Here is a 26,735-nt window from a genome sequence, read left to right on the forward strand (position 1 = left end):
ACAAGTAAGACAACTGCTGGGCAATCTCACACACACACACACACACACACACACACACACACACACACACACACACACACACTCACACACACACACACACCTTGTTCCTAAGTCCGTTCCTTCAGAACAGCATCAGAATAATATAACACACAGAACAGTGTCAAAATAGTAATAAAATAAAACACACATACTTCTCAGCAGAGCAGACTACTGAAATAACCGAACTTAGTTCTGAGCACACTAATGAAACAACCAAAGTCCATTCCGGCAGAGCAACGTCAGAATAATAATAAAATAACACAGAGAACAGCATCAAAATAATAATAAAATAACACACACAAACTCCTCAGCAGAGCAGACTACTGAAATAACCGAACTTGTTCCGAAGTCCGTTCCTTCAGAACAGCATCAGAATAATAAAATAACACAGACAAACTTCTCAGCAGAGCAGACTAATGAAATAACCGAACAGCTTGTTCCATTCCTTCAGCAGCATAATAATACAGTATACCTCCTCATCAGTGTCACCAGCTTGTTCTGTACCTCCTCAGCAGCGTAATACCTGACCCCTTCTCAGCTAATTGTTCCATTCCTGCTTGCAGCTTCCCTTCTCATCTAATTGTTCCATTCCTGCTTGCAGCTTCCCGCTTCCCTTCTAAGCTTGTTGGAACCACCATTAACAGCCTCTCAATTTGGTTGGAGCAGCCGGAAATGCTTGCACGCATGTTATGTTGACCTCTTGAGCTCAATTCTGACAGGCTGTTCATGGAGCTGATGTCATCACGTATGTGATGACGTCAGTTCAAAAAAGTGAAAACAAAATAAAAAAAATAAAAAAAGCCAAGGAATTTGAAAATTAAGGGGTGCCACTCGGGAATGATGGCACCCCATTATTTGGACCTTAAAACTGATAAAAACAGAGAAATTCAGTATGGTTGAGAGGTATGCTTTCCATGTTCTATTTATATTGCAAAAGAGATTGAAATCTCTTGAGTGGGTGCTAACTTTACCATTGGATGTGCAAATTTGTAATAGATTTAACTGGATGGGTCTGCCAAGGCTCTATACTTGAGCAGAGGTCATCTCCTAGTAGGCTCTATGACACTGAGAAGAGGGATAAGGCTCTGAGATGGTCAGCATAATTTTTGTGATTCTGGCTCTTGTTTTTTAGTGAGAAAGCATTGTGGTCACTCCAGTTGTGGTAAGTGTTTGGACAGGTACATACCAAATGGGGCATTCTGTTGAGAGCCAAATACAGTTGAATGATTACATCCCTCGAGCTGGTCACCATACCTTCAATTATAAGCTGTGGAAAGAAGAAGGACTTATTTACAGCAGTGTATACACGGTAATCAAAGGATAGGTCATTTTCACATAGGATCTCAGATTCCTGACAACTGGATCAACTTTCAGGGGTATGTAGATCTGTTTATGCATATAGAGTATTTATATCATGTCCATATGCCAATCCAACCAAGAAAAATGCTACCTGTGTTAAAATGATCTAAAAAAAAGTGTATTCATGAATTCCTTGTATACATTGTTTTTATATTTTGTGCAAGTGAACATTTCGGCACTGTGCTGAAAGTGTTATCATTTGGGTACTGGCAGTGCTGATGATGTCCTATGTATGAGATCAGTTTTAATAAACATTTTTAATGAAATAAGAAGACAGTCAAAGCCAGCACAAAAGCACTATTTTAACTTAAGAGCTTGTGAGGGGTGGAGATTCTACCAAACAGGAGCATTCTCTCACAAATTCTAACTACTGAAAAGTATGGAGTCCACTATAGATGCAAGCACTATTTTAGTATTAAGATGGAAGACAGCCGGAATGATTCAGATATAAGTAGCATTGGATTCTGCTCCAGTCATGGCCTGACCTTTAAATTTCCCCTCTGGCTCCCCACTGGCCTATTCATCCACCTTAGGTGAACACCTTTACCTGAGGGTGACGGGCAAGTACACTGGAAGCAGGACCCTAATCCACAAGGAGGAATGAGATTTCTCTGAAACACTATCTATTCCTGTAGATCTGTACTGAAGTCCAAGAGGGCGGCATGCAGCACACCTTTGTGAAGCATGTTGACACCTCTGCATGTGACATGATCAATTGGCCCTGCCCCTCCCCCCACCTTTTGAAGACAAGCAACCTTCATGTGATCCCTAGACTATACCAGGAATTCTACCATGGAAAGTGTGTTTGAAGCCATACCTCTCGACATGCAGGCACTGAAAACAGGTACGAAGGCCTGTGAAAAGTAGAAACATACACCCAAAAATCTAGCCATCTAATAAGCATAAAAATCAAATACCAAATATGATTTAAATCTTCCCGTTTGCTGTAGGAATGTGGGATACTACTCAAAAACACATCTGAAAAACAGTGACAAACATGATGGAAAAATATATGCACATAGGTTCATAGGTAGGTACTAGGCTATCAGCCCAAGGGCCTACATAAGCCTAGCCAGCAAGGTTCCATAGCTTACGCCACCCAAGAAAGTTATTTTCCAGTGCCCCTGTCGAGCAAAGCCATAGAAGTGATCCCTGGGGTGTATTTCCTATTTCCCATCCACTCATCAAGAATTTTCTTGAAGAGTGCTAATGAGAAACTTTGCTTGACATAGATGGGTAGCTTGTTCCAGAGTATAGGAAGTCTCTGGGACAGGAATCTATCCCTCCAGCATGTCCTGTTTTATTTTGGTGACAAGGTTTAGGTCCTAGAGCGTGTAGCTCGGAGGGATTGGGATTTCTTTAGGTGTAGCATGTCCAACAGCTCTGGGTTTGACATAGCTTTGTATGTTAGGCAGAGATCACCTCAAAGTAGGCAATATGCTACGGAGTAAAGATGGAGTTTTTTGAGGCGGTCAGTGTAGGGCATTTGTTTGAGGCCAGTAATCCTCTTTGTGAGGTACTTCTGTGGCCTTTCCAGCTGCTGCAGATGTCTTGTGAAGTACATTCCAAAAGCTGCGTTGTACTCTAGAATGGGTCTAATGAGTGATGAGTAGAGGGGAACAATGACCTCTTTTTTCCTGAATAAGAACCCTTTTATGATGAGGTGTGCTATGTAGAAGGACTTCCTGACTACTGTGGCGATGTGACTATCAAAGGACAGACTAGTGTCCACCTGGGTCCCAAGGTCTCTTATCACGCATTCGGTGTTAAGTAGATTATCAACGAGACTTTGTAAAATCTGTAGACTTTAATGAACAGTATTGCAAAATTCTACTAAACAAAGTAATTCATTTTTTGCTTCTGATAAAATGAGATGTAAGATGTGTGCCCTCTTTCATTAAATTATTTGTGCAAAATAATATGTTGATTATGCACTGTGGTTTTCTCTGTATTATACTGCTTCAAAAATCATGTGATGATAGGGATTCTGATAATTGAATGAAGGGGTAAATCAAGCCTGAAAATAGGGACACATCTCCAAAAGTAGGTACATCATCAGCAGAGGTAAATCAAGCCTGAAAAAACATAAAAAAAAAACATTTGAGAGGACTGACTCAAGCACACACTAAATTCCTCACCCAAAAATAAGCAAGGAGGCTAAAAGTATTCTTCTCCTCCCCCACCCCAGCACCAACAGGTGTTCAAGTCACTAATTAAACTCGGGTCACCTGGATCATAGGGCATTTTCACCTCTCTGTCGCAAACAGCATTTTAGCAATTTAGGTAAAAGGAGATGAAGCGGTCTACCTAATACATGAGCCCAGTTTTTACATTAAACAGGGGGGGGGGGTTACAGACATCTAATATATGTATATGTGTGTATATATATATATATATATATATATATATATATATATATATATATATATACACATACATATATATGGGTCTACTTCACTTGACCTAAAACTCATTTGACACCCATTTGACCCACACCCAAATGACCTAAATTTCATTTGACTGACAACTCATTTGACTGACTCCCATTTCACCGACAGCTTACAATGCTGAATTTCAACATACTAAATCTTAAACCATAGACAAGCGCACTTATAACACCAATAACTAACCCTTTCAGAACTTAAAAACTACTTACTAACCCTGTTAACAGAAACGGTACAATGTACAACCAAACTAAGTGGCTGTGCCCCCCCCCAACTATATATAGTAACTCCAGGATCGCACTACAGTGGGGAAAAAGGCATATACATTTTACTTGCCTTACAGTACTCCACACACTGCCACTATTGCTGGGAACATACAACACATCCGCCATTTACTTTAGATACTTCCCATAAAATGTAACCAGATATACCCACATTTAGAAACACTACAACACTATTTTCTACACAACTATTGGAATTCTAACAGTCAGCACTGTAGTTACAGAAATTCTTTTTACCACAAGCAAGTCACAGCTGAAGGAAAACCCACAACAAGCCTATATCTTAAATGTTGGTGAAATGGGAGTCAGTCCAATGAGTTTTAGGTAAAATGAAAGTTAGATCAATTGGGTGTCAGTCAAATTAGTTTTAGGTCAAGTGAAGTAGATCCATATAGATAGATAGATAGATAGATAGATAGATAGATAGATAGATAGGGTCTATATTAGAACACTGATGACACTAAGCATCGAACGTCCTAAATGCCAGACCTTAAACTCCCTTTAGTACAGCCCCCCACACCCCTGCTAATTATATATACCAACTCCGAGATCTCACAAAAAGCACATTGGTGAATGGCATTTCCAACATTTAAGCTGGACTACAGATGGTTAAAGTAAAGTTAACCACAAAAACATCGACTACATAGTCAAAAACACCAATGTTGACACTGGTATGCATGCATCAAGAAACAACCTAAGAGCATGCAAAATCTGAAAAAAAAAGCAAAACAAAAAAAGAAAAATCAAGCCCCCTGGTACCCCCATGTGTACGGGCATACCTACTAATTATATATATTAAACGTGAAATCACACTAACTCAGAATATTCCCCAGTCCTAACAACTGTGTGATCTAACAAATTTATTGACCATCTGTTAAGTCAGTCACACGCTGTCGACTAAACTGCTATTGATCGACATCTATAGTACTCCCAAATATCTGTATATATATATATATATATATATATATATATATATATATATAGGTATATGGGTCCTAGTTGTTACATCGAAAGTATGGTTGCAGACCCACTTTAGTGAAAGTGCATTTTATCGAAAATGCACTTTCGCTAAAGAAAATCAAAAAAAAAAAAAAAAAATTGCAGTTGGCATGTAACGTTAGTTGTACATCAACTTGTAGTGTTGATGTACAACTGTTGAGATTGTGGTACATTAGGGATAAGGGAATATTCCCTTTTCCCCACTGTAGTGCAATCTTGGATTGAGAGTATTAAAGTAGGGGGTGTGGGGACAGCAGGGGGACTGCCCCCCTGCATAATTGTATTTAGTGTGTTTTTTTTATTTTTATTTTTCCGCGACAGTGCATTTTCGATATAATGCACTTTTGCAGAAATCAGTTATTAGAAGTACGGTTCGATGAACCGTATTTTCGATAATACAACGCAGACCCATACACATATATATATATATATATATATATATGGGTTCCCTTCAGAATTTCGAACTACTGAAATCACGAATTTCAGTAGCCCGAGACCAGAAGGGCTGCAGAATACTGAAATCCCAGAAGCGCAAAATTCAAAATCCCGAAGTTCGGAGATTTTGAATTAGCGGTTCTGGTGTTGTGGTGTGTGAGTGGGTGGTTGGAGATGTAGATAAGTGTTTGTGTTTTACGGGTTTTGGGTAGGGTCTTTAGTGTGTGTCTGTGTGTTTTGTTAGTGTGATGTGTGTGTGTGAGGGGAATGTAGCTTGTGTGGTGGTGTTTTTGTGTGTTTGTCAATGTAGTGCGACCTCGGAGTTAGTATATTTAAATAGGGGGGTGTGGGGGGCACAGCCCCCCACATGGGGGTGCAGGGGGGCTTTCCCCCTTCTTGTAGGGTAGGTGTTTGTGTATGTGAAGGGAGTTGTATGTTTGTGTCTGTGGTATGTTTAGTGTAGAAGTCGCGATTTTAAATTTCGCGCTTCTGGGGTTTCGGGTTTTTGGATTTTTGGCTTCATGGTCTGGAGATACTGAAATTCGAGATTTCAGTATTTCGAAATTATGAAGTGAATCTATGTATATATATATATATATATATATATATATATATATATATATATATATATATATATATATATACACACACACACACACACACATATATATATATATATATATATATATATATATACATAAATACTTACAGTATTTAAACAATGAAATGGGGGGATGTGGGTGGTCTATACTTTTTCCTGCTGTTTAGGAAGCATAACATGATAGCTTAGAGAGTTTCTTTTAGAGTCTAGTGCCATCAGGTACTCAGTAAAAGAGGTGGACTCAGAAGGTATGTTAATTATAGTACTACTCCTACTATTGTTACCACTAATACTACGGCTACAACTGCTACTACTGCCACTGTTGCTGCTACTGCTATTACTACTACTGCTACCATTAATACTACGGCTACAACATCTACTACTGTCACTACTACTGCTACTACTATTACTACTACTGCTACCACTAATACTGCAGCTACAACGTCTACTACTATTGCTACTACTGCTGCTACCACTTCTACTACAGTCACTACTACTCCTACTATTACTACTACTTCTATTACTGCTGCTACTGCTGTTACTACTGCTACTCATACCTATACCTTTCAACTGTACAGATTTTTGCAGAATGTCTAGATTTTTGCCTCATATTTTTGGTCAGTTTTTCATAAAATTGTGGTTTTCTGGAAAATTAATGGCAAGCCATTAAAGGTAGAAGTTAGAAAATGATGACAAACATTTGAGTTTCAGACATCATACCCTTCAGAAAATACATGCTAATGGAAAACCTGTTATTCTATCAACTTTCTAAGTTTGTAAGAGCAATATTTAAAAATTGTCCCTATTTTTGGGCCTTTGTCCCACTTTTATATATGGCTTTGTCCAGATTTCTTGCTCCAAGATGTTGAGAGGTATGCTCATACCTCTCACCCTCCTACAGTCAGGAAATTCAGTCTTTAATGATTTGCCACTAATTTGCCAGAATTTTATGAAAAGCAGGCCAAAAATGTGAAGCAAACATCTGGGCATTCTGCAAAAATCTGTACAGTTGAGAGGTATGCTACTACTGCCACTACTACTGCTACTAATATTATTTCTACTATTGCTACTACTTCTATCACTGCCACTAATACTTTTACTATTACTACTACTACTACTTCCATTACTACAGCTACTGCTGTTACTACTACTACTGCTACTACTTCTACTACTGCCACTACTACTGTGACTACAATTACTACCACTACTTCCATTACTACTGCTACTGCTAATACTACTACTGCTACTACTTCTACTACTGCCACTACTATTGCTACTACTACTTCCAATACTACTGCTACTGCTGTTACTACTACTACTGCCACTACTACTACTACTATTACTTCTACTACTGCTACTACTTCTACTACTGCCACTACTACTGTGACTATTACTACTACTACTACTTCCATTACTACTGCTAATACTACTACTGCTACTACTTCTACTACTGCCACTACTACTACTTCCATTACTACTGCAGTTACTACTACTGCCACTACTACCATTACTTCTACTACTGCTACTACTTCTACTACTGCCACTACTACTGTGACTATTTCTACTACTACTACTTCCATTACTACTGCTGTTAATACTACTACTGCTACTACTTCTACTACTGCCACTACTACTACTTCCATTACTACTGCAGTTACTACTACTGCCACTACTACTATTACTACTATTACTTCTACTACTGCTACTACTTCTACTACTGCCACTACTACTGTGGCCACTATTACTACTACTACTACTTCCATTACTACTGCTACTGCTGTTAATACTACTACTGCTACTACTTCTACTACTGCCACTACTACTGTGACTACAATTACCATTACTACTTCCATTACTACTGCTACCACTGTTACTACTACTGCCACTACTACTACTATTACTTCTACTACTGCTACTACTGTGACTACTATTACTACTACTACTACTTCCATTACTACTGCTGTTAATACTAATGCTACTACTTCTACTACTGCCACTACTACTGTGACTACTATTACTACTACTACTACTTCCATTACTACTGCTACTGCTGTTAATACAACTACTGCTACTACTTCTACTACTGCCACTACTACTGTGACTACAATTATTACCACTACTTCCAAGTCCTTTATTTACCAAAATGTTCATGTGTAAAAGAAATTGCTGTCATGATTCATGACTATACTTTCTGTAGTTTTTAGCAGAAAACATTATATCAGACTTATAAGGGGAGTTACTTGCTGACCCCCTGGTACAGTGACCATCGGTATCTTCAACAGCCCTGGTGTAGCAATGGACTTAGGCTGCTGGAGAGCAATTCTGAGAGGGGGAACACTGAATGTGGGTGTCTTTCAGTTTGCTAACAGAAATATTTGATTGGATCCTACATGTCCCCTACGTATCAAAATATAAATTGCAATTCACACAAAAAACAGCTAATAATAAACAAAAAAGGCCCAACAGACTAATTGTCATGTACTAAAATACCAAAATACCAAAAAAAGACTAAAATGTGACAATTGATGAACAAAGACAGGTTTCAGTCTGAAAATCTTTTACTTACAGATCAAAAGCACTTACTGAATTAGAATGAATGCTCTCTTTATTCATTATTTGGCAACATTTTAGCCCTTTTTAATGCATATTTTACAGGAAGTCTTTACCCCCAGAGTCAGAACATATTCTCCCTCACTCACACTTCCAATTTCACTATGCTACATTCTGATGAGAATTGCATTTATGATCATAGAATTTCAGTTGGCATACTTATCCTTCCAAGATGGGGGGGGGGGGCTCTAGGTTCTACCACAATTTTAGTGGTCCCATATGTACCTGGAAGCATTGCACTTAAGTGTGATAAATATTGGGGAGTAGTGGCAGAACAAAAAGAACTGAAAGGAGACTCTACCCATTCAATTAATTTTAAGTTCCACCCAATTCTCTTAGTCATCCTTTTCTCTAGCATCAAGGCAAGGGCAACATTTGAAATAGTTATATGGATACTTTTCCCAGATACAGAAGTTCTTTTGGAGGCCCCAAGTAGTGTATGATGTCATAAAATACGGTAAAGTGTCAAAGTATTTGGAGTGGAAATGAGACCATGACCAAGGTCTCTGCTTTGGAAACCAAAAGCAAAGAAAAATGTACAAAAGTTATTCTGTTAATGTAGTATATTCTCATTTTTCAGTTTTGTAATAGGTTCATAGGTTGGTACTAGGCTATCGGCCCTAAGGCCTATACAAGCCTAGCCATAACAATTCCCTGGCTATTTCTTCCCACAGTCTTTACTTCCCTGGACTCCTGTCTAGCAGGGCAACTGACGTGATCCCCAGGGTGAATTTCCTATCTCCCATCCAATCATCAAGGTTCCTTTTGAAGAGGGCCAAAGAGGCCCTCTGCTTGACATGTATGGGCAGTCTATTCCAGAGACTGGGGAGTCTCTGTATCAGGAACCTATCCCTCCAGCATGTTTTGTTCATTGTGATGACAACATTTAGATACCTGGAGTGTGTGGCTCTGAAGCATTGGGATTTCTTTAAGTGTAGCAGGTCCAACAGCATGGTCTTGCATGTTAAGCAGAGATCACCTCTGAGTAGACGATATGCGACAGAGTATAGGTGGAGTTTTTTTTAGATGGTCAGCATAGGGAATTTGCTTTAGGCTTGTGATTCTTTTAGTGAGGTATTTCTGCGGCCTTTCCAGTATTGCAGATATCTTGTGAGGTACATACCAAACAGGGCATTGTATTCTATAATGGGTCTAATGAGGGATGAGTACAGTGGGACAGTGACCTCCTTTTTTCTGGATGAAAAGCCCTTAGTGATGAGGTGTGCCACATAGAAGGATTTCCTGACTGTTGTGGCAGTGTGGTTATCGAAGGTGAGACCACTGTCCACCTGTGTCCCTAAGTCTCTTATCACACTTTCAGCGTTTAGTGTACTGCCACCTATGTGGTAATTCATGGGTACATGTTTTTTTTCCCAAAGGGGATAACTATACATTTCTTGGCATTGAGCTTGAGCCCATGGCTCTGGCACCAAGCATCTGTTTCTGTAAAGCCCTTTTGTAGAATATCCACATCATTTGGGGATTCAATAATGGCTCCCAGTTTGCAGTCATCTGCGAACTTTGTTAACCAGAGTCCTTTAGTGTTGGCCTGTACTTCAGAGAAGTAGATGCCAAACAAGAGTGGTCCCAGGACTGAACCCTGAGGTACTCCACTTGTCACTTGTCTGGAGCTGGATTTGGAGTCAGCTACTTTTACAGTGTGGGTTCTGTCAGTAAACCAGTTAGCAACCCATCGAGTGATGTAGGGATTAATGCCCAGCTTAGTAAGTTTATCTATGATTCCAGAGTGGGGGATGGTGTCAATGGCCTTGACGAGGTCCAGATAGGCTGTGTAGACCACCTTACCCTTGTCCACGGCTCTGGAGACTGATTTGAAGAAGTCAATCAGGTTCAGGAGACAAGATCGGCACTTCATGAACCCAAACTGCGTGGGGTCCAGTATTTGAAGGTTGCCAATGTCTTTGTTTATAAGTTCCATGATAATATGTTCCATGGCCTTGCAGATCAGGCATGTCAAACTGATGGGGCGGTAGTTCCCGGGATCCAAGATGGACCCCCTCTTGTGGAGTGGGATAACTGTAGCTGTGCTCCACTCAGTGGGCATGAAGCCTGAGGTAAAGCTATGATTAAACATGACATTTAAGTGAGGTGCCAATTCATTTTGTAGTTCATGTAGTACACAGCCTGGGATGTCGTCTGGTCTCATGGATGCTGTATTCTTCGCTTTGGAGAGTGCGTTTTTTACCTGTGTGAATGTTATTACCGGAATGTGGCAATCTTTCGGTATTGAGATGGGCCCTTTAGGGGGTGAGAGGGGGTGAAGTTTGCACTGAATCGATCTGCCAGGATATTGGCAATATCCTTGGGATCAGTATATTTAATGCCATTCTGTTGTAGGTCAGAGCAGATCTGAGCATTGCCATTTAGATTCTTGACATAGCTATAGAATGCCTTGTGGTTGTCTTTGGAATCTTTGGCAATTTTATTTTTGTAACTAACTTTGGAGGATTTTATGAGGGATCTCAGCTTTTTACTGAGGCTGGTAAGGGAGTTTTTTTTGCATGCTGGGATTTTCCTCTTTTCTGCAACAATAAGTCTCGAATTATTGCTTATAATATTCTGTACTTCCTAGAAGGTTTAAAAAACTTATGGAATATTGCACCCACAATATATTTTTAATTGACCCATCTCCTTCCTGTATATTATTTGTTTCTAAGGTAAACATATTTCCCCTATTCAATACCCTTCCTCCCAGCTAGAGTAATTTCTATAGCTGTTAATGATAAAAGTAATCAGTTTTAACCTGAATTCCTCCCCATAACTTTGAACCAGGTTAATCAGAGTGGTTCTATGTGTAAGTGGTGCTGTTTGTAAAAAGGAGTCTCAACGAACTCTAATGTTGTGCGACGCTTCTATACAACTGCAAGATTTGTCTCAGTTATGTTCTTTGGAAACCGTTCCATAGGTCACAGGACTTAGAAAATGATTATCATAAAGCCTCTATCAGAAAGAATAAAGTGCCACCTTTCTGGCACTGTTTCTAATCTGTCCAGTATCACAATGTTTATTATTAGCAGAGACTCATCTATTCAGCAAGAAATGCTCGATCCAAAGGTCAATAGTCATAGATGACTGGGTTTCTTCCTATAATACTTTAGACTCATTTAATATCACAAGACTGGAGATTACATTGATAACATTCTGACAATTCTCATTCTGAGTACATTAATATTTGTTTCTTTTAGCATTCACAGTAAATGTCTGCATAAATTCAGATGTTAGAATATGTGATATTCATTTAATCTGCTAGCATGAAAATGTCTGGTGACACCCATCTGACAGCTGAATAAATGATGTGGATATTGAAGAAAAATACAGTCCTGATCCTGAAGCCTACAATGGGCCATTTGCTGCTTTAACCTGTTAGTTGTCTTGGGCTTGTTATAGGTGGGTGTGGGTCTAGGTGGTTCAACATCTTTATGCAGAAGGGGGTTGAAATGGTTTATCGGTTTCAGGACTCAGACAAGCAACTACAAGTTGATCAGCCTGCAGAAACAGGAAGCCATTTTGTGATTTCTTTTTGTTATTAAGTTATCTATTTCATTAATCATGATAGTATGCTGGCCAGATGTGACTATTCTCAGCCAATGAACTGGGCCAAATAATCACAAAACAGAACAATGATTCAGAGTAGAGGCAACAGGTCAAGTGGATGTTAAATGACATTTGTAATGTATTACCAAAGGGCAGCACATTAACTAAAAATGCAGTTATTATTTAAGCTAATATATTTATTTTATTAAATAATATGTACATTTAATCTAAATTAATTTCAGCTATTCAATTGCATTTATTAATAATAAGCTATAATAATAAAATTCTTGGCTAGGCTTATAAGGGCCTCAGGGCCAATAGCCTAATAACCTCCTATGATCCTATGCCATTAGTAACATTCATCTTAATCTAGCCTTGACTGGGTACTCCTAGAAATCACATGTGATTTCCATTTGGCTCTGATTATATTACAGCAACAGCAGAACTAAAAAGTTAATCTAAAACACAGATTTCTGCTCACTTAGTAACAGGAGCTGGGGAAGTATTAACCTGTGTTTTCTGGCACTTTATCTCCTTTATTTTCATGTTTCCCTGCATTTCTTGGCTGGCCTGCATTTGTGGACCACCCAGCTTGCTGTACTCCACACGGTTTCACTTTTGCCAGCTATCAGCTTTCCATTTAATTTCCCAGCATCTATAACTAGCCAAGCATCGATGAAATTCTAATGTGTTTCTCTTCAAATGGATCCACTTTATCTGGGTTAAAATGCTTCTTTAGTATTTGACTGTTCCCGAGTGTATCTTTTTGTTTATTTGTATATTTTTTTGACACATAAATAAATGCTTGTTTTGCAATTAACTGTTCCCAAGTACTCATTTTTAGTTTTTTTTCTTAAAATACAAATTATTTAAATAAGAAAATAACATCAATAAGCTATCTGGCAGTTGGCTGTTTCATTGATTCATACTAGGCTAGCTGCCCTTGTGAGCCATTTTAAGCCTAGCCAATTATCCCTTGTGAGACTCCACCCCTGCACCTTGTGTTTGTAAGGCAAACACCTTAACCATTAGGCCACCCTCCCAACCCTACTTTCTAGCATGGACATGGTCCAGTAATCTACAATTACTGGGCAGCTTTATATATCATGCAGCCTTAATGCAAAGCCTTGTCCTTTTTCATTTTATTTAGCTAATTATTCTTTAACTAACAAAAATTGCCCTTCTAAACAAAGGCTCAGTTTCATAGGTGGCCTAGGGAAAAAAAATCCACAAATACCACAGTAAATTACCATAAGTGTGTAAGTGTGTAACAAAATAACAAAGGTGATTACATATATTTGGATTGTATATAACGTATATACTATTAAACACATAACACACCACATAAACAAATGATAGTTCATCTGATTCATGGTAGTACAGACATTCAGTCTTACAATTCACAATTCATTCAAAGGAAATGTAAGCATCAACTTTACTAGAAGATCAGCTATATGAAATATCATTGATAACTGTGAAATACAGATTGTTACAATCTGTACTTGTGACACAAAGGGATAAAATCCTGAAAACAGCACATGCAACCAAAATTTGATTAGCAGTTTGGGAATTTGACAGCACAGACAGAGAGGATGGGTATGTCCATTCTGGTGTGTGAGTGCATGCACTTGGACACACCCTAGTGGTCAATCCCAGATGGAGACCAGGGAGATGGGGGGTGTTATCTGTAAGGTGGGTAAGGGATTAGCAGAATCGCATGCAAAGGCATAGATAATGGTCAACAAAGTCCATTGCATACCATCCACTAGGATAGTAAAAGTGTGTGCAGGGTGCAAAATTAGAAGTTTCAATCGCCTCACCAGCGCTGAACATAAGTCAGACATTGTATGGGGTGGCTCTGTAGGGATCAGTAGATCTGCAGGCTGAGGACCAGCCCTGGGAACAGCTGATGATCAACTGGGGGGGATAAAGTGTACCAAACAAGAAGTAATTCAAATTGTTATAAACACTCAGATTACTGGCAGCTTTTCCAAAGATCATCTCTAAGCAAACATTAAGAAATAGCAAACAAAAATCAGATCTAGAGAAATAAGAGGAGGGGAGTATGGCAGAGTAATAAGAAATTAGATATATGCTAATTCATTCTGGTGTACTGGTCATTATATTGTAGACAAAATATGTGGTGAAAAAAGAAGAATGTAGATTAACCAAGGAGGTAGATAAAGTGATGAATTTCCTAAAGGTTAACCTAGAATGAGGAGAGGTTATGGAGTTTTACTATATTATTGTTGTTAATAGGATCACAGACAATTCTTCAACACTAACATCATTAAAAGCATCATCAGCGATACTGTTTCACTGAAAACATTAACGTGTCCCAACATCAAAAGTGTTACTTCTGAATGAGCTTTATGCAAAGAAGTCATTGCATATCTCACTCAGCCTAACAAACCAGCTTCATTTGAGAGCATGTGGAAGTATGTGGAGAGACAAATAACAGCAGAGTTAAAATATTGCTTCCCTCCCTGTCGCTATGTCACATAATACCTATTACAATAGGGAACTATTAGTTTTATTCACATTTTCTGTTGGCTCCTTAACATACAAGGATACAGTCCCAACTGTGATCAAATGACCCAGGTTCAGGTTGCAGCCTGGGTGCTGGAGGAAATGCGAGTTTGGAAAGGAAGGATGAGGCAAGTCCTGTTTCAATGAGAAAATCTTGGGGGATGTGCTGGAGATACTCCTAAAGGGAATGCCATGTTTAAGGCCACACCTATGAATGGGAGCTGTCAGAAGATGATTTGCAGAACACAGAAAACACATCACCATGAAACTGGACAGCCCTTCTTCTTGATGTCTACTGCATACCCCTATCTCACCCACTGCACAGCATGTCAGTGGATGAGGACATAATACACACCAAAAGCAGATCGCCACCTTCCATGCTGCAGTAGTAGCCAGGCTTCTTTGCCTTGACATTTCCCTACCTTTAGATCATTCCTCAGATTCAGTTCAATACATTGACAAGTTACACACAATGTGAATGTCAATATTCTGAATGCAATTTGCCAGAACAACTTTCAGCAAACTTTGAAGCAAGCCCCCATGCACCCCCAACTGGGAAATACAACAGCCCCCACGCACACACTAGACTTATATATATACCTAGTCCCTGGTCTTTGGTGAAATTAATTTGCAGGATCAACCTTTGCTTATTATGTTATCGATCCATTGACATGTTCCCACCTTCACTTATAACATTGTCAATCCATTGACATGTTCCCAATTCCCTTCATTTGATAGCTATGGGGTGGGACTGGCAATCCTGAAGTTTCACATGTGATAGCAAAGAGAAACATGAGATTAAGGAGTCAGACAGGGTACACACGATGTAATGCTCCTGTCAAACAGAGCCAGACCCCACCCACCCAAGCTTCGCTGAAAAAAAATACCATCAGCCAGATAAACAAGCTTCACAGAAATAAATGTATGCAAATTTTATGACTCCTTAGTTGTTCATAGGTAGTTAGTACAATTGCTGGCCACAGGAACATTGAGGATCTTAGCCCAAATTCCCAGTTGCACTTTCTGCTTAAATGAATTTCTCAAGGTCACACAGCAGGCAAATGAGGATTTAGGGAATCAAACCTTATACCACAACAACTACAGCTCACAGCTTAACCCTCTGTATCAGCTGCTAGACTTTATCCTCTGCCACAAATGCCAGACTCATGAGAGACCAACTAACTACCCAGTAATATTATCATTTCACTATTCTTACAGTTTCCGATATATATTGCACACTTACATTACACAGCATATAGTTAAACGGAATCAACAACCACCATCCATCTACATATTTGTAAAACACAAAACAATAGTTTACATTGACATCATTTTCATCTCTACCCTACCTCTTACTTTTAATAATCAGCTTCAGTGACGCTGCCCCATTGGCAAAATGGACATCCCACCCATATGAAAAACACCCTCCACACAGTTTGGCACCATTCTGAACCATGACTGACAAGCTCAAACAAGAACAACAGCACTGTATAATACCACAGGAAAATGCAATGGTGAGCTCATAGGACACAGATAATTAGTAATTATAATAATATATAAATGTCAGCATTTTCCAGTAATCTGTTTAAAGTAACTACCCCTCCATATACCAAAGCAGCTACCCCTTAGCCATTGCTCTATTCAACCAATGAATGAGCCAAGAAAACAAAAGGTGTGCATGTTCCCCCTGCGATGCATTACATCAAAGGCAGATTAATCATAGTACTGTGAGACTACCCTGTCAAGTTACAGGACAGATAAAGAGAAATGATGATTATTAAAGAAGATTTAAGGTGATATCCTATTTTGAGACCCATTTTGAGATTTCTCCTTTATTGGGCTACTGAAACAAGTCACAGGTACACACTACAGTCCTGCCCTGGATGCTTCCCTGGTAATCAGGTTCATTCCCAAACCCATCTTATTGGTAATACAATGTGTTTTGCAAGTTGTATCATTTATATTGCTACCCAGTATCACTCAGATGGTCAAATACAGATCACATGACAGAACAGAGTGGTGATTTCACATTCTTCTGGAAAGGGAAGTCTACAAAGCTCAAACATATTCACAGAACTAGCTTTGTCATCAAGAATGATCAGATAACCAGCATACAGAATTCTTCGCTGTCACCAATAAATGTTTAATTACCTTTCTTCTCAAGCTCAGCCTAAATCAGCACATGGCTGTCATCAGAGCATTATAACTCAACAATACTTTATGTCAATGAGGTTGTCAAGGAAATGTTTTACATCAGCCCTGGCAAAATCCTGACCAACACTTCAAAGAAGGTGAAGATGTTTTTTTTTTAAGACTTTGTGCTATACGCAGGCACAATTCTGATCTCTAAAATCAGTCATAAGAATGAAAAGACAAATGCAATTGATACTCTGCTAGTGAGCAAATGCAGAAAGTACATTCTTCAGACAGTTTGATAAATAAAAAGTGTATGCTGATTCCCTTATTATTCCCTGGCTGATTCCCTGGCACCCCACTGGCTTTTAGCACTTGCAATAAGACAAATGTCTCCATCACAAGAAAAGCCCATCACCTTGTCAGAGTTATCACAAAATTTAGCATACTCAGAAATACTGAATGAAGCCAAAATAAAGACATGAGAAATTCAAAACCAAGCCAAAGATCCATTGCTCCAGCAGAACCTCTGGCAAAGTCTTGTACTAAAAGCTGTTTACCATGTCCAGGGGTGATAACGCTGAAAGATAACTGAAAGGAATTCATAATTGCTGTTCATTTACACTGACTCTATTCATTGTCTAGTACCATCAATACAAGGCCTGATCTAATAAAAATATTACCAAAATATTCAAAACCTGCTCAGACAGAAAAGAAGAATGGATTGCACATGCCAAGGTGACAAGGTTTATGTCTGCAAAAGTCATACAAGCAGCTCAAACAAATGCTCAAAGAAAGGTACTAGACTTAATAACTGATGCTGACAAGATAAGACAAGGGAAATTCAATTCTATATTGAGAAAATCTCATATGAATTTTTTTACAGGCTTCAGGGGCCAATCGTTTTGTTTTGTTTTTGTTTACCCAGTAAGTATACTGTTCAAGAATAATGTCTATATACAGGAATGACCCAGGAAGAACGACATTGCATCAAATTTGGGAGTTGGGGATTGGTATAATTGTTATAGTGTTTACTTCCCAGACATAATTTACAAGGTTTGATTTTCACCTTTCAAAGGAAAATTGGACAAGGTTAAAATAACCCACAAGGGCAGCTAGCCAATGAAATTATAGCTAATATAAAAATAATAAGTAGGTATGCATAACAATGTTCATTTAACAAATGTTTCAGAAACTCACTAGCATTTGCGCATGAAGTGTTACTCGAGTTAACAATATGGATTCATAATCATTTATGAAATACATAACGAGGTCATGAGCGATTTGGAATCAATTTATAATAAAATTCTATGCAGAACGCCAGCAACTGCCCATCACTGTGTCACAATAAAAACAGTTTTGTCTAACAGCTTGGTTTTAGTCATTAAATGACTGACAAGAATACATGAATTTTTTATGTCTGCTAAAATGATGTACACTATCACAAAGTCAGGTGATTAACTAGGGGCTTACTGTGCTCTAAGCCTAGAGCCAAATTAACTAGTCACATACGTCCTACACTCCGAAATGACTAAACACATGAAGTTAGGCAGGTTACAAATTAAGGTCCAATTCAAAACGCAGTCAAGATCCACTGCGTAACTTAATTTATGTATTTATTAGATTTCTTTATCAGTGTAAGGCAGAGATCAACAAATGAACAGCTTTAGGTCCAGCCCAGGTTGTACAGGTACAACAGAAAAATTGACATTTTTTTACATTTGTTAGTATACATCCAGGCACAATACATAAAACAGCAGTTCATTCTATTCTTTCTAAACAAGTAAAAAGGTGCAATAGAAGGAGGAGAAAAATTAGGATTTGAAATGGATGGTAAGAATGTGAGTAAAGGCTAAGGAGTTGAATATGTATATTTTACACTAGATTATTGATTAACTTTTGAAACAGAAAATGTTTTTTTCAGACTACTAGCATAAGTAAGGAGATTGTATGTTATATGGCCTATATTAGGAAATGTGTACTGGCTCCATTTATGAAGGAATGCTCTAAACTGTGCTCTGAATTTTTCAAATGTGTGATATCCTTTAGACTGAAAGGGAGCTCATGCCAGAGTCAGGATGATAGCAGGGAGAAAGTGTGGCTGGTTCAGTGAAATTTACTCTTGGAGTTTACAAAACTAACCCTGTCATGAGTTTACTTCTGAGATGGGAGTTATAAGAGAGAGTTTTGGGGATAATAGAGTGTGGGGTGTCTAAATGAGGTATTTTAAAGGTTAGGGTTCCAAGGAGGAGGTCAGTTCTTGGTTTTATAATTATCTAGTTAGCTTTTTTGATTGTGAGATAGTGGAGTGATTAGTTAGCCATGCAATGACATATTTGGTTTGACAGTGTTTGTAGAGTACAGACATTTTTTAGAGGCAGTGGCTGTTAGTGGTAGGCTAAATGCCATTTCTGCAGACAGTACACATTTACCTATGGTAGTCCTAGCTGGGGATGACAGAAACTTAGAAATCTTACAGACCCAAAATAGAAGGTGGTTATTTTTTGTTCTGGTGTTCTCAATATAGGATTGAAAATATAAAGTTTGGTCTAATTAAATTCTCAAGTATTTGAAGGTGGGTATGGTTTCGAGGGGGAGGTTATTTTGATTTTTTTATTTCCAGAGTTTTGAGGGGTTATGCCTGTTACTGGGGAGTACCAAAAAACAATTTGATTATGTCTGGACTAGGAAGAAGTTTATTGGAAGAGCATCACATGTTGAAGGTTATCTTGTAGCTGTTTTTTTTCATAGGTGAATGTTATGCTAACCATTTTATATCTAATCAATAAGCCATTGTCGGAATGAAGCCCTGTTCTTTGTGCCTATGAGGTGAACAACTTAACCATTATGCCAAACCCACCACCCAGTGATTTGGGTTAAATCTATAGATTAGCATGTCATCTGCATATAATATTAAAAGGAGAGTATGAAGAGCATATGGAAGTTTGTTTATAAAAGCAGAAAATAGAAGCTGTGTTAGAATGGAGCCTTGTAGTCCACTTGATTGATTGGAGCTTCTGGAGTTGTAGCAGATCCAATTTTAACTATGAAGTTTCTACTGGAAAGGAAATATTTAAAGCAGTTGCAGATTGCATACGGATTCATATATGAGTGAAATAAGAAAGTCATATGGAGTGGTCCAAATGCCGGAGAGGATCAATGAAAAGAGTGCCAGTTAGATTATCTGTCCACATTTAAAAGAATTACATTTATGTGGTTCCAGAAACCCTTCTTTTTCTCTGAGAAAAGGAACAGTGTTGAAAGTACGTTCAGAGTTGGGTGTCTATAACTCCATGTCTTTGTAAGAAATTCACTGAAAATAATAAAGGGAGAGAACACATAGAGAGGAGTCATATGCAGTATGAACAGATGAAGGAATGTGAGATGTGGTTGGGCAGGTACTGAATTCTTGTAGAACATTAAACATAATTAAGTGGATATTTTTGTATGAAATGCAGTTTTGGAATGTGTGTTAGTTTGGAGGTGTAAGTCCCTTTAGAAGTTTCACTTCTTTCATGAAATGTTTGGGGGAGATACATAGGGAGAGCTGCTTTTCTGGTGAGTTATTTGGCTTTATTTCTTCATATGATTTGCTGAACTGAATTTCCAAGTGTGGTGTGATGGCTATGGGTCTCTGGTAGAGGGTTTTGTTTCCAATTATGCCAACCTTCATCACACCTTTGTAAGAGATGTTTAAGTTATTTGAAAACCCACTGGGTACATTTCTTTTTAAATTACTGGGAATAATTTGTTCTGAAGGGTCTATAACACAGAGGTACATTTTTCTACTGAAGAGATTGGGCCCTGAGATGAAAGAATGGAAGACCAGTCAAGAGAAGTGAGGTGCATTTTTTAGTTTGGTGATGCTCTGTTGGGATTTATGTCTAAAGTAGAGAAGCCTAGGAGGGAGTGTAGTATTAAGGTCATTAATAGTGAAAGTGATGAGATTATAGTGGCCATTGAAGCTGGATAGGTGAACTGATATGTTAAATGTGTGAGGGTTAGTTATGAGCAGGTCCAGAATAGAGTGCTGGTTTTAGGAAGGATTAGGCTGTGTGGCTTTAATGAGTTGTAAGAGGTACAAAATCTGCAAGAAGTTCTGATATGATATTGCTCTCTGGTCCAAGAAAGTTAAAGTCACCCAGGATGTCTGTGTTTACATATCTGTTAATGTGAGAGAGGATGCTGTGGATGAAGGAATTGCACTTTGCTATGCATGATGATGAAGATGGTAGCAAGTAGGGCATGACAAAGTGGAGGGTATTGTTGTTAGGAAGAGGGATGTTTTGGGTCATAGGTAGAGCACTGGCTTGTGCAACACTGGAAACGTTTAGGGGATTTCTATATAAGATCAAAAGTCTAATTCCAACTATGATTGCATGAGTTCATTATTGTGTCTAAGTTCTGCAGTAAACGAAGTCCCTACTCTTTCACTGACATTTATATCTACTAAGCTAACCACTATCTCACTCTCTGTCCATCCCAGTGTCTTCATTAATGCTGTTGTGTAAGTATGCTTGCATGAACAATATCATGGCAACATGATTCACAGGTTATGTTTGTCTTTAGTTATACATAAGCCTAAGACGGGGGGGGGGGGTTCTACACATATCATGCATCTTACTTGTGTGACATCTTCAGTTATATAACATATATCCTGGCTTTTGTGACAGCTGTTCATACGCATTTTTCATATGTAATAGCATTCCTCCTTGGATCCTCTATAAAAAGGACTCTTCATTATAGTGCTAACCAGGTTAACAAAATCTGAATCCTCACTATAATCATCATTTTCTACACCACTTGTCCTGTTGAAGGTTACAGTACTGTCAAGCTAAATATGGATGAGCAGATTACCCTTTTCCTGTCACCCCAATAATATACCTCTCAATGTCTGCAAGAAATCTGGAAACGCCTGACACAATGGGGGGGGGGGGGGGCAAAGGCCCAGAATTAGGCAGATTTTAAATATTGCTCTTATGACTTTAGAAATTTGCTAGAGTAACATGGTTTATGTTAACCTACATTTTTTAAAGGATTTGAAGTCTGAAACTCAGATGTATGTCATTATTTAGTGACTTCTATCCTCAGATTATCCCAGTGATTTGCCAGAAAACCACACATTTTATGAGGAATAGACCAAAATATATGTGGCAAAAATCTGGACAGTTGAGTGGTATGCCCAGTAACAGTCTCAGATCATTTTGTGAGATCCTCCAGCATTCTCAGGAAAGAGATATAATCCCTCCAAGGTGTCCTAGTTCAGCTCTGAAGCCCTCCCCAGTGGACTGTCCCTGGTACACTTCCCATGGGAGGTGCTTGGGGAAGGGGGCATCCTCAAGAAGTGCCTAACTCACCTCAACTGACCCGTCCTGCCCCAGAAATAAGTGGCTATACACTGCAGTCCTTCTGAATTGTTGAGTTTCTCACTCTATAATGGAGAGTGAGCCCAGCTTCTGTGCAAAGGAACCTCATTTATGCTGCTTTTATGCGAGTCATTTTGCTCATTATCCATAGCTCATGACCATAGGTGAAGGTGGGGAACATAGATTGACTGGTAAAATGAGAACTCTGTCTGATGACTCAGCTTTTGTTTTATCTTATCAGTCCAGTTTAAAGTCTACAGTGCTTACACGATTGCACCAATGTACTAATCAATTCCTAATTCCATGTACCATCACTCATGAACAAAAGCAAGGAAACTGCTCCCTCTATCAGCTGGAGAGATGAACCCATTATTTTGCAGGCGGGAATATGACCTGTGATGTGGCGTTGCTGATTTTCTTTTCCAGCTAATTCACAATCAGAAGTGAATGATTCCAGGACATGCTGAGGATCAGTCATGTGATGCTAAGAAGATGGATCATCAACAAATAGCAAATATGCAACCCTCATCTCCCCAGACTGGCTACTGACCTGTGCATGCAAATCAAAACGTGAGAGAGAGATAAGACACAGTCTTCACAGAATGCTCTGCCCACATCCATCTTCAGCTTTACAACAAGCATTGGGCACAGTTCTCACTCATCAAATACTGTAACTGAATGGAATTCAGTACTGGGCCTGGGAGCCATAAGGCACATCAGGGTACACACTTATATGCCTTTTCCAAGCCTACAAAGAGATGTAGATAGTACAGGTAAACTCTCATGACCCTTCCAATATTTGTGAAAGGAAAAAAGTTGAAACACAGTCAGAATGGAATCCATGCAGCTTCTGTTGGATGAAGTCTACTTTCCAATATGTAAGGCCTATGCTTTCCCAGGGAGGCTAAGGAGTGTGATCTATCTTACAAGTGGAACATGCATTCCTGTCCTTTTTCTGGAAGGAGAGACCACTACTCAATTTGCCAGACCAGAGGTACTTTCTCATCCTTCCATGAAACATTAAAATGGCATGTTATTCACAAAACCATAACAGTGTTCAGCGTATCAGCATTTCCGGAGGACCCATCCACTCCCATGAACTTGTCACAGTAGAACTGCTTGACTGTTCTGGTGATCTCATCTCCTGCAATTGATTCAATTACACCATCTGTTTCTTTTACCGATTTCTCAGAGAAGGTCATTCCCTTGCAATCAGGAGTCCCTAAAAGTGTTTGTTCCACTTTTCAGTCATGTCACCAGTTAAAGTTAGCATTTCTTTACCCTTCTTGAGAAAAGCTAGACAATAACTCACTTCCTCCAGCTGTGGCACATGATGGTTTAGCACAACTTTGAAGCCAACTTGTCTGCTGCCCAGGCTTTTGCATTATTGACTATAATAGGTGCTACATTTCTAGGTAAGTTGTATATGTCAGTCAGCTCTGCAGAGTTCCCACTGTCCACTAGCATAGCATGAAAACCCTTTTTATTTAACCTGGCAGCTTCTTTCACCACGGAAATATAAAATATTTAAATGCTAAACAGTGTCTGAAATATGCAATACTTTTGCAAAACAACACAACAGGTTGAGATGTGCATTGACACTTAGCAGTAAAGTGAATTATCAATATTATCAGTAAACTAAATCATCAATATTATCATATGTAGTACAAATGGAGAAAGCAAGTGCAAACATTTATTGTTAAAAAGAATGTTGACATACCAACTCTGCTAATGGAAAAAATATAGTCATCACTTATATAAGAGAGAATGCCAGTAAAATAAATTGGAACAGAAAAGCATAAGAGACATGGAAGATGAGATGTGAGCAACAAGGGCAGCACTGTGGCATGGTGGGTAGTGCTGTTGCCTCACAGCAAGAGGTTCCCTTGTTTGATTCTTGGCTGGGGTGCTTTGTATGCTTGTGTGGGTTTCCTCCCACATTCCAAAGGCATGCAGGAGGGGATTTGGGCACTCTAAATTCGCCATAGGTGTGAGTATGTGGTGTAGAAGAACAACTGCAGCAAGGTTAGCCACCTGGCAGTGTAAACCTTGGCTCGAGATGATTGTCAGTGTTGAAGTGACATCCTAGCCCCATGTGAAAAATGAGTTCTAGATGGATTTGAGAAGCACATAATATAGTATTCAGGAGCACAAATATTCTATAAGAACAAAGTTATAGGATGGAAAATATAAAAGGCTATAAAGTTCTAAATATATTCTTTTAAAAGGGAGACAGTAAAAGAGAAACCTATTATGCAGGATGGAGAACAGGAGCAGTAAGGAAAAGGAAGGAAGGTAATGAAGACACCTAGTAGTGACTGACTGCCTTATTTGAGAAAGTTTTCCTTAAGTCATCAGACTAGAGAAAGATAAAAGAAAGATGCCCACCTTAAGGATATCTAGACTGCATACACTTTAAGTAATAGAGATGTCTGTTGTGATTTATTTAACTGAATTTGTTTACAGGGGGTAGAAAACTGATTTCAATGAAACATCTTCAGTCTCAGCCTGAAGGCCTTAACTAACAAAACAAAGACTAGACTGTGATATATCGAAGGCAACACAGATGAGCTTATAAAAATGTTTGCAGATATTGTAATACAGTTATGTTGCATACTTGAGGAATTCTGTAATGTAACTGAAAAAATATCACTGCTGCTATATATATATATATATATATATATATATATATATATATATATATATATATATATATATATATATATATATATATATATAGATATATATATATATATGTAGATATATATAGATATATATATATATATATGGTTCCCCTTTATAATCACAAAATACTGAAATCTCAAATTTCAGCATTTTGCGACCATAAAGGCGAAACCTTCAAATACCGAACCTTCACAATCCCGAAACTACAAATCCCGAACATACAGCATACACCACACATAAACCACAACACCCACACTACAAAACAAATAAACACACAAAAACAAAACAACACACATCCACATACCTACACAACACATTAGCAGGGGGGCTAGCCACCCTGCACCCCTCATGTGCTCCCCCACACCCCCCTGACTTATATATACTAACTTCAAGTTCACACAAACAGTAAAAAACAGTACACTCACACCCAGAAATTCCACAGCCCCTCGCACACACACACACACACACACACACACACAAATCACACATAAACAAACACCAACACATCCAACAATTACACACTCATACGTTCACCTTTTGTTTTGTTTTTGTTTTTTTTTTTGTTTTTTTACGATGTTCGAAATTCCAAAAGTCGATTATATGGTCATATGGCCATAGGGGAATCGGCTTTTTGGAATTTCGATCATCTATAGTAGATATATATATATATATATATATATATATATATATATATATTTATTTATTTTTGCTTACCGGGTAATGTTTGACTAGGCATGGGGCCCATTTTCAGCAGAGACCCGGGGAAAAAAGCTCCTGGAATACAGTAGAGAAAAATTAACAATACTGGCAAAAAGTTAACAAAGGTAATAATGTTGTAATGTACATGCAGTATAGTAAAATCTAAACAAATTACAATATTAAAAAACGTTATCAAGTTTGAAATGTTTAACAGCATAAAATAATAGTAAAAATGTTTGATACAATTATCAAGGCCAAAAAGAACTAAGTTTCCAAAAACAGTTGTATGACCCTGCAGTATTTGCAACAGGACATAATTTAGGCCAACAGAGTCAGTCCAGTTTGTAATGCATGAACATTTCAATTGCCTAGGATGGAAGCAATTTAGTTGTAAGCAGTTTAACAGCTATATGCAAGATAGTGTTGAAGCAAAATAGTCAAGTGCAGATACAACAGTAGCTGTCGAGTATGAGTTAGTTTAGGGAGGGAGGGAGGGAAGGGAGTAGTAATGAGAGGCATGTTGTTTGGAAGCAGGTAGACTAGTCTGGAGTATGGCAGGAGCAGAGCCAGTGTTTAGCTAGATGTTCCTTAAGGAGTTGTTTGAACTCATGATAGCTAGGGGTCAAGTCAAGTGCAGATAACAACAGTAGCTGTCGAGTATGAGTTAGTTTAGGGAGGGAGGGAGGGAAGGGAGTAGTAATGAGAGGCATGTTGTTTGGAAGCAGGTAGACTAGCCTGGAGTATGGCAGGAGCAGAGCCAGTGTTTAGCTAGATGTTCCTTAAGGAGTTGTTTGAACTCATGATAGCTAGGGGTTTTGGCTATAGATTGAGGAAGAGTGTTCCAGAGTTTGGCAATTTTATGAGAGTAGAGTGAGGTATCTTGTGCATTGTGGGCTTGGGTAATCTTTAACATTAGTTTATTAGAGGATGTAAGTGATCTAGGATTTCTACTGGGTTGGATAAGGTTAGTAAGAGCAGGGCAGTCGTTAGGTTGGTGAAT

The sequence above is a fragment of the Protopterus annectens genome, chromosome 13.part0 (assembly GCF_019279795.1).
Source record: "Protopterus annectens isolate FY-2018-M chromosome 13.part0, PAN1.0, whole genome shotgun sequence".
NCBI classification, from domain to species: domain Eukaryota; kingdom Metazoa; phylum Chordata; order Ceratodontiformes; family Protopteridae; genus Protopterus; species Protopterus annectens.